Source organism: Erithacus rubecula (assembly GCF_903797595.1).
Source record: "Erithacus rubecula genome assembly, chromosome: 1".
Taxonomy (NCBI): Eukaryota; Metazoa; Chordata; class Aves; order Passeriformes; family Muscicapidae; genus Erithacus; species Erithacus rubecula.
The window spans coordinates 27,883,466-27,892,203 of NC_136658.1; the positions used below are offsets into that span (position 1 = coordinate 27,883,466).

Below are 8,738 nucleotides of genomic sequence, written 5' to 3' on the forward strand. Positions count from 1 at the left end.
GGCCTTTTCGCAACACCCTTTGATGATCTGTGCTATAAATGGTGCTGGTTCATTAAAGTGATAACAATAGTTCTCAGGGTTCACTCCTTTCACAAATATTTCCTACCCCTCTTGAGTCTGTTCTACTATTTTCCCAGTAATTTTTCCCACCTTCAGGGTAGCTCATGTGAGCTTCCTTTCTATTCAATAACAGCCTTTACAAACTCCCCTTGGGGGTTTGCCCCTTTGACAGTGGGTCCACCACCATTCCTGGCACACTTTACAGATAAAACATACCAAAAGATAGCAATTGCAACCCCATATCCCACAGTATGCTCTGAAATCAACAACAGTGGTGTATCTAGCCAATTCACTAACTCGGGTCTCTTGAATTAATTGCACAGAGTTCATTAGTAACAGTTCAGAGTTTGGCTTCAAATTCTTATTTTTTAAAGGTGATTCTCAGATCCCCAGGTGGGCTGGCTATCTTCCAGGGCTTTTCAGCATCTACCAAAATGGGTCCTTTTACTCGATTAGCATGAGTTCATCATTTTTCAGCAGTTCTTGCAGTTGTTTCTGTAGTAAGCAAAACAACATAGGGTCTTTCCCAACGAGGTGTTAAGGACATTTCTTTCTAGGCTTTGATTAATGCCTTACCCCAGGTTTAATTTGGTGGATGGCCATATCTAAAGGTGGCCGCTGCACTAGAAGTCCCTTCTTGCACAATTTCTCTCTCCTAGCCATCAAATGTGTTATATACCAATTTATCTTTAGATTTTCTAAACTCGGGTGATCCGCTGGGGCTTTCATGTCATAGGACATTCCATAGAGCAACTCAAAACTGGAGATCCCTACATCAGTTTGTGGCTGGGTCCTTATGTTTAGCAAAGGACGACATTTTATTCATGCCATCTTGGTTTTTAACATCAATTTAGTTAATTGCCTTTTTATTTCTTCATTCATCCTCTCAACCTTCACTGAGCTCTATAGGTGCCAGGGACTATGATACTGCCACCGAGTTCCTAATGCTGAAGAGACATCCCCCACCACCTTGGACGCGAAATGTGGACCTATATCTGAATCTGCCGCCTCTATTATCCCGTAATGGGGGATAATTTCTTCTAGGAGCAATTTTACTACTGTTTGGTGGGTGGCTCGGGCAGTAGTGAATGCCTCCACGTGATGGGTCAGATGGACCACTATTGCCAGTAAGTACTTACGTCTCCCTATCTTTGGCAATTCAGTGAAATGTACTTGTATATGGGAGAAGGGTCAGTGTGCTAGTTCTCTTCCTCTCATTATTCTTTCTCTCAGTTGTTACATATTAACCTTCTGACAGGTGAAACATCCTTGAGTAATTTGTTTTGCACATTATAAATTCCAATGCACATATATTTGAGAGCAAATTGATTCACTAATGCCTGCGTTCCTCAGTGGGTTTTTTCATGTATTGCCTGTAGTATTTTGAAGGCCAGTAGTTTGGGATCTACTACCATCCGGTAGTTCCCATTTTCCTTCAGCTATTTCTGATACCCCCATTTGTGTTAGTTTGGCTTTCTCTTGAGTTGTGAAGCTAAGAATGCATTTGGGGCTGTGTATAAGGCAGTGCCTTTTTTGTGAATTGTCACAGGCACAACATATTCTGTCCATCCCAAAATCTTCCCAGCAGGCATAGCATGGCTATTCCTCTAAATCTTTGCCACAGATTGGACACTCCTCTCTGGTCTGTTTTTTGATCCTTAGGGGCAGCAGGGCTGCTCGCCGAGCTTCCTGGTCTGCCAGATTATTCCCTCTTACCATAACACTTAATCCTGTTTGGTGCCCTTTGACGTGTACTATGGCTAGTTTTTTTGGCCCCCTTATAGCCCATAGTAGTTGAACTATTAATTCATCATGAATTAACCCCTTTCCTTGTGAGTTTATCAGACCCCTTTCCTCCCAAATTTTCCCAAATGAATGTACCACCCCATAGGCATACATTGAATCAGTGTATATAGTTCCTTCCTTGTCCTGTAGTAGTTTTAGGGCCCTTAATACTGCATATAATTCACACGCCTGAGCCAATCAGCTGTGACTAAGGGGACCTGACTTCTTCTATGACTTCAAAAGTTCTTCCATTTATAATGGCATATCCTGATTTCTTTTCCCTGCTATTACTTGGGACGAGCCATCAACAAATAATTTTTCCCTCTCTTCTAACTCCTCCTCTTCCAAGTCTGGCTGGATTTTCATTTGCTTCTCAATATTTTTAAGACAATCATGGGTCAATCCTTTGCTAGGCTCATCATATAAAAATTGGGCAGGATTTTGCAAGGCAGTTGTTTCTAGCGTTAACTTAGGGGTTGATACCAAAGTCCCCTCATACTGTAGGAACCTGGCATCCGTGATCCATTTTTCCGCCTTCTGCTGAAGTACCCCTCTAATGTTATGCGGGGACAGAACCTTAAGCTCATCTCCAAAAGTAATTTTCACTGCTTCTTTGACCAGTAATGCAGCAGCTACTATGGCTTGTAAACATGTTGGCCATCCGTGACTAAAAGGGTCTAGAAGTTTGGATAGGTACGCTACAGGCTTCTTGCTCCCAGCCCGCTCCTGAGCCAGTACTCCAAAGGCTGTCCCCTCACTGGTATTGACAAACAGGAAAAAGGCAAACTCAGTATCAGGGGGTTTTCCACTTCTGCCTTACGGTTCTTTAATTGCTCCCCATCTTCAGGAGACCACTTAACTAACCCTTCTTTAGTTAGTTTCTGATATAGAAATTTGACCTTGCCACTAAAATTTTCAATCCATTGTCTACAATAGCCAATCAGTCCCAGCAATTGTCGGACCTGTCTCTTAGTTTTCGGGGCTGGAATTGAAAGGATACCCTGCACTTTCTCAGGGTCCAGTTTCTTTGTGCCCTTACTTAATTTGTGCCCTAAATACTTTACCTCCTCTTCTACAAATTGTACTTTGGACTTAGAAACCTTTAATCCCGGTAAGCTCAAAAAATTCAGCAGTTTTATGCTTTCTTGCCTGACCGCTTCCTCTTCCTTCCCTGCAAGTAATAAATCGTCTACATATTGTACTAATCTCACCCCTTCCCCTAGATCATAGTTTCACAAGATTTGCTCTAGTGCTTGTCCAAACAAATTCGGGGACTCGGTGAATCCTTGCGGAATGACTGTCCACCTTAGCTGTTGTTTTCTGTGTGTATCCGGGTCCTCCCATTCAAATGCAAAGTAATCCTGGCAGGTTTCTTTAAGGGGACAGGACTAGAATGCATCCTTCAAGTCTATCATGCTGTACCATTTATCTTTTGGTCCTAGCTGGCTTAATAGGGTATGCAGGTTTGCAACCACTGAGAATCTTTCCACAGTTCTTTTGTTTATTTCTCTTAAATCATGTACCAATCTGTATTTTCTGTCAATCCTAATCAATTAAAACTTATTAGAGCAAGCGACAGTAAGCAAACAGTACTGGGCGGCTGGGAGTCTTTGCTCCATCTACGGCGCACACTTCCCTCTCCCACCCATGGTCTTTTTATGCAGCTCTATTTCAGCTGAAGTGTCCTTTCTTGGAGTACTCTGCGTCTGTGTAGCCCGTTGCTGGGGGCGTCATAGTCTGTCTCCTGGTGGTCGCAGCAGGGGGAGGTGCCCAATTCTTTCTTGCTGGTTCCTCCTAGCCTAGGGAAGAATTCTTAAAAACCAGTTAAGCAACTGCTGGTGTCAGCAGAAGTTATGCATACTATGCTCAGTGATTTGAAACTATGTGGTCAAAGTCTACACCTGTCTCACCCCCTGCTGTAATTCATTGTTCCTTACTAGGAGTTTTAATGAACAAAATGCTTATACTGTATCACAGTATCTTCACTGCAACCGCAAAAAAAATTATTAACAAGGCAAATATTAACTTAGTCAAGTTAACTTAGTAAAGTTTGCAAAATATACAGAATTTGGCAAAGTTAAATTGGAGGTGGGTGAAACAACTCTTGAGCTCTGCTGAAGGTGAACGTTGATTACATCACCTTGGTTGGTGTTGTTTCTTAAATTTTATTTTCACTGTCTTAAGACATGAGTCAAGTAGCATGCTGTTCCATTTGTTGAGAAGATGGTGTCTTCTCTGTTGCTGTGTTCTAGCTTTTCTATGTGTCTGGTGATATCTTTTCAAGTTGGCTTGTTTGTTGCTGTCTTTATGAAGCTTTACTTTGGTAATTCTTTTCCTGCTGTTTTTCGCTTGGTGAGCATTCTGCAAGGATTTTTTTCCCACACTCTAATTTCTGATTCTGATGCTAGTATAGATATTTGAGTCCCACTCCTGACTCAGGATGGTGGCTTTTCATGTGATTGGGGCTGTTTGAAAATGCTACATGGTTGCACACATTCCTCTTTTATTTCTATGCGTTTCTCCCCTACAATACCTTAGTGGAAGGTTAGTGCGTAGGTGTTTATTTCTTTCTATTCCCACGTACGCTGTGTATTAATTAAATTAGGGACTTGAAAATCTCCCTCTACACTTACAAATTAGAAGTTTTCAGTTGGAAGTGTAGAAAGGTTTGGAGGTGTAGTCAAAGACTTTTTTGGAGATCACAGCTGGATTGGGGCTGATGCTCAGAGCAGGGATGGTTTTCGGAGCGTTGCTGTTGATAGAGCTTGATTCTGATGCACTGCAGGGTTTGTCGTCTGTCACTCCTAGTATGATGTCATCATGGCACACCCTCCCTGGGCAGTTGTTGGCAGGGGTTTCCATGGTATCTCAAGGTGGAGGCAGGCCTACTTGCTGGGGTGAGGGCAAGTCCTCAAAAGGCTGGACTGCGGTTGAGACCCCCACCCCTCTGAGGCTGGATTGCAATCGAGGGTACCACCCACCAAGTGGGGTTGAAGGAGGGGTACTTGCCATCAGGGTGTGGGCGGAGTAGGCAGCACGCCCCCCCAGGGCTGGCTGGGGATGAAGCTGTGCCCCACCAGGGCTGGACCAGGGGTGGACCCAAGCCTCAGGAGAGACACTGGGTTTCTTTTTTCCCACCAGTGGCCACGAGGTTGGCGCCATCTTGGGGTTTTCCCACGCTTTCCCTTCTCTCACCATGTGATCGCCACAAGCTTTGGGCCTTTCTTTATTCTCTTTCCTCACGCCCCTTTTCTCTATGGGATGGTGTGGGGCACTCTGCTGGCTCTTTATTTCCAGCTGCTGAGGGTTTGCTGGTTTGTGGAGTTGCTCCAATGGCAGCAGGCTGTTTACCAGTCGCCAGGATTGTCTCCAATGTTTTGCAGCCCTCTGGAGTCGTCTTGCATTGAGAAGGTATTTTTTTCTCCATGCTGCCGCCATTAGGGATTTGCTGTGTTTCTCCATGCTTACCTTTGTCTGCATTTTGCTACCACCCTCCTTGTTCCTCTGCACTTTGGATTTCATCTGTTTTATCAATTTTAAAATAATCTTCCAAGGTTTTACCACCTTAACTGCCTCGGAATTGCTTTTAAGGCTACATCTATGATTTCCTCTCCAATTTTATTCCAGTAGTCCATATCTAACGCAATTTCTCCGTTTGGTTCCAGCCCTTTTCTTTTTGTCCATAATACCAAATATGAAAGGGATTTCACTTCATAATCTACCTCCCCCTCTTCCACAAATTGCACCCATATCTGAATTACTGAGTTTCTGTCTGAGGAGAAGGTTCCTCCCATGTTTTTCCTGGCTCATGATTGAAGTTTTCTCTCATCTCTTGGACGATCCTGGCTCTTGGCCAGTCGTTTCCCATCTCTATTTCTGGCCAATTCTCCCTAGATCATGGGCTAGAATTTTCCCCCTCTCCTTTTTTGAATGGATTTCTGTCTCCCCCTGCTTTCGCAGGTATGGCTTTGTCAGATAATGTTGGCAGTCAACATGTGATGTGAACAGATACAGACATGGCACTCTGTAACCCATGTGACAAAAAGCCCTTTATTGTTCTCAACTGCACCTTAAATACCCTTCTTAATGTTCCTCGGCAAGCACTTGTGATAGGTACAAAGTTTAGGCTTCCCAGCTCTCTGACCAATAGTCACTGCAGGCAAGCAGGAACCCATTGGGTCAAATCCCTGTCTGGTTCTGATTATTGTCCTATCCGTGTTCCCTGGGGGACTGTCTATCCCACCAGGCTACTTTGCCCATATATGATTAAAACAGTTCTCCAGTACAAGCCAGCTTATACTGTGACAGACTGCTGGTTGTGTTCTTATTCAACAGCAGTGGTTTGGGGCAAATGCCCACTCTAATAGTTGCAGTTATTCAATTCACAAAGCTGTTTGCATTCACACTCCTACTTTATCACTTGCAGCTGTCCAGGTCATCAAACCTACATGGAGTGGGATGGGTAAGACTGGAGAGAGATCCAAGTACAGAGAAGAGCAAGTGTGCTTGTGTTCAGAAATGAACTTGGGGGACAATGTTCCCTCTTTCTCACTGGTTGATGGCAGTTTCTCCATCAACCTGAATCACCTGAGCAGTCCTACTTCCCAGTTTTCTTGAATTCCAAATGATTTGGAGGGAAACACTTACCTGCAAAAATGACATACGAGCAAACAGCCTGGAAGAAATACTATCAAAGCAGATAGCACAGAAGTGCTGGCAGCAGGGACAATACAGGAAGAGAGAATTCATGCCAGAGGAAGTTGTACTCACTGTGCCTGGTTGCTTTGCCCTCTCACAGTCTGAAAACCAGCCCCACAGCCCTGAGCCCTAGCAGTGTGTGAGGACAGCTCACAGAGGCTCCTGTCAAGCTCTGCAAATTCTGCTGCAGTTTCTAAACATTGTTTCTGGTAGAAACAATCCAGGATGACACTGGAGGTTCCTCTTCATGGAGGAGAGTGAGACAGTTTGTGGAACACCCAAGGATGAAATGGCTTATGCTGACTCTCACTCTCACCAACGAGGCTGTACTGTTGGGATGTAGAGGCTGAAGTCCACTTTGTCTTCAGTGATTCTGACATGTTGGCATTCAGGATGTTTCAAATCCTGTCAGGGCACGATGAGCTCCTGGACATGGGTTTCAAGGCTCAGAGGGACATGGAGACAGACTCTTCCAGATCCTCATCCATCCCAAACTCCCAGGAGGAATCATCCTTGTTCATCTCCTGCTCTGCTCTCACAGGCATCAGTAGAATCCTGCCTTCTTCCTACAGCCAAGGTGAGGAGACCGTGTCCTGCTACAAACTGTAACTTCTTCCTATGTATCCATAAGAAGGAGCTAGGTTTAGAATTGAGACAAGCACGAGGATTCAAAAGAGTGGCTCCTTGCCTTTCTTAATTACATGGTGGTGGCAGAGCAAAAGAGAGAGAATATCTCAGGTCTTGCCTTTTCTAGGAAAGGGTGAGGGAGGGGATTTCTGGCTGTCTGCCAATAGGATAGGGACAGGAGGGACAGGTAAGACCTGCCTTATACCTCTGGTATCGGACTACAAAAATGTGCAGACCTGGCAGGGGCTGCTGCTGACTGCAGGCTGACCCCAGGAGTGGACACCCAGCAGAGGGACCTGCTGGTCAGCTCTGTCCTTCAGGGGCTGAGCACCTTCAGCTGGCTTCACCACAGCAGGCCTGACCCTCCTGTGCTGGCATGGCTCTTGGCTGGAGGAGGGAAGACAGGAAATCTACTCCTTGTCCTGCTTGTGTACTAAGAGTTATTGCAGAGGGGAGGCATAAAGGGAATTCCTGCATGGCAAAAGCCAGCAAGGTGTGGGAATGGTCCTAAAGACCCCAGACAAGGCAGTTCCTTGCAGCCAGGGCCAAGGCCAGCAGCCCAGGCTGGTGTTCGGAGAAGCTGTGCACTGCAGAGTCTGGTTTCTAGGTCAGGATGGGGAATCCCTCACTTGCAGGGCCAGGAGGATGGGTTGTCACTGCTCCCCATTCTTCAAATGACAGCCTGGTAGGCCAGGCAGAAACTGGCTCCATGAGGGCTCATCTCCTGCATGTTTTAGGAACAGAGGCTCAACCCAGGGCTTCTGTTCAGGATGAACTCTCAAGGAAGATGGAGAGACATTCTGTGAAATGAGAGGACACTGTCAGGTCATCAAGGTAGAAGAACTCTGTGTTTCCTGTGTTTCCTTTGCTCCCTATCCTGTTTTTCAGGCTGTGTTCTGAAGGAGGCAGAGCATGGACTATTTCATTCTGCTAATGCAAACACAGAGCCAAATGTGGAGGAAAAATTAACAAGTCAAAGAGCAGAAACTGCCATGAAAACTTGACAAGGAACAAGCCAAGATTCCAGGAGACAAGCTGGGATGACAGTGATCTGAAAGCTAGAGAAATTATCTCAAAACCAGAGAAGATTAAATCCTTGGAAGGCAGATGCATGTGAATGCACAGTGGAGAAGGAAGTCACCATGAAAATAAACTCTGATGGAAGTGGTTAAAATGCTGCTTTGCAGGGACAAGCTTGACCCCTATAAAACTCCCTAAAACAGAACACCTGTCCTGCAGTGTCTCTCCAGGGGAGGCACATTCACTCTGGATCTAGATGTGTGACTTAGGGGAACAGAAGGAAATTGTGCTGTTATGCTCTCAGCCAGAGCACTGGGCTTTGGCAGAGGCAGCAGGAAATGAGAGGAGGCTGAGGCAAAGAGAGAAATGGTGTAAAGAAACAGGTTAAGTAGGAAATGTAAGGAAAGATGAGGCTTGGAACTGGGAAAAAAAAAGCCATGTAAGTGGGGAGAAGCATCTCAGGCCCAAAGAAGCTGGGAAGAGCATGGTGGTCATGTTCCCAACACAGGAGGCATTAAGGGACATTAATACAAGTGGCACCAGAGAAG

General features: G+C 45.2%; 1 protein-coding gene across 1 annotated transcript in view; it reads right to left on the reverse strand.

Moving 5' to 3' along the window:
- LOC306803568 (C-type lectin domain family 4 member E-like) overlaps positions 1-8,738 on the reverse strand; it is a 138,274-nt gene that overhangs the window by 110,128 nt on the left and 19,408 nt on the right. The window lies entirely within an intron of this gene.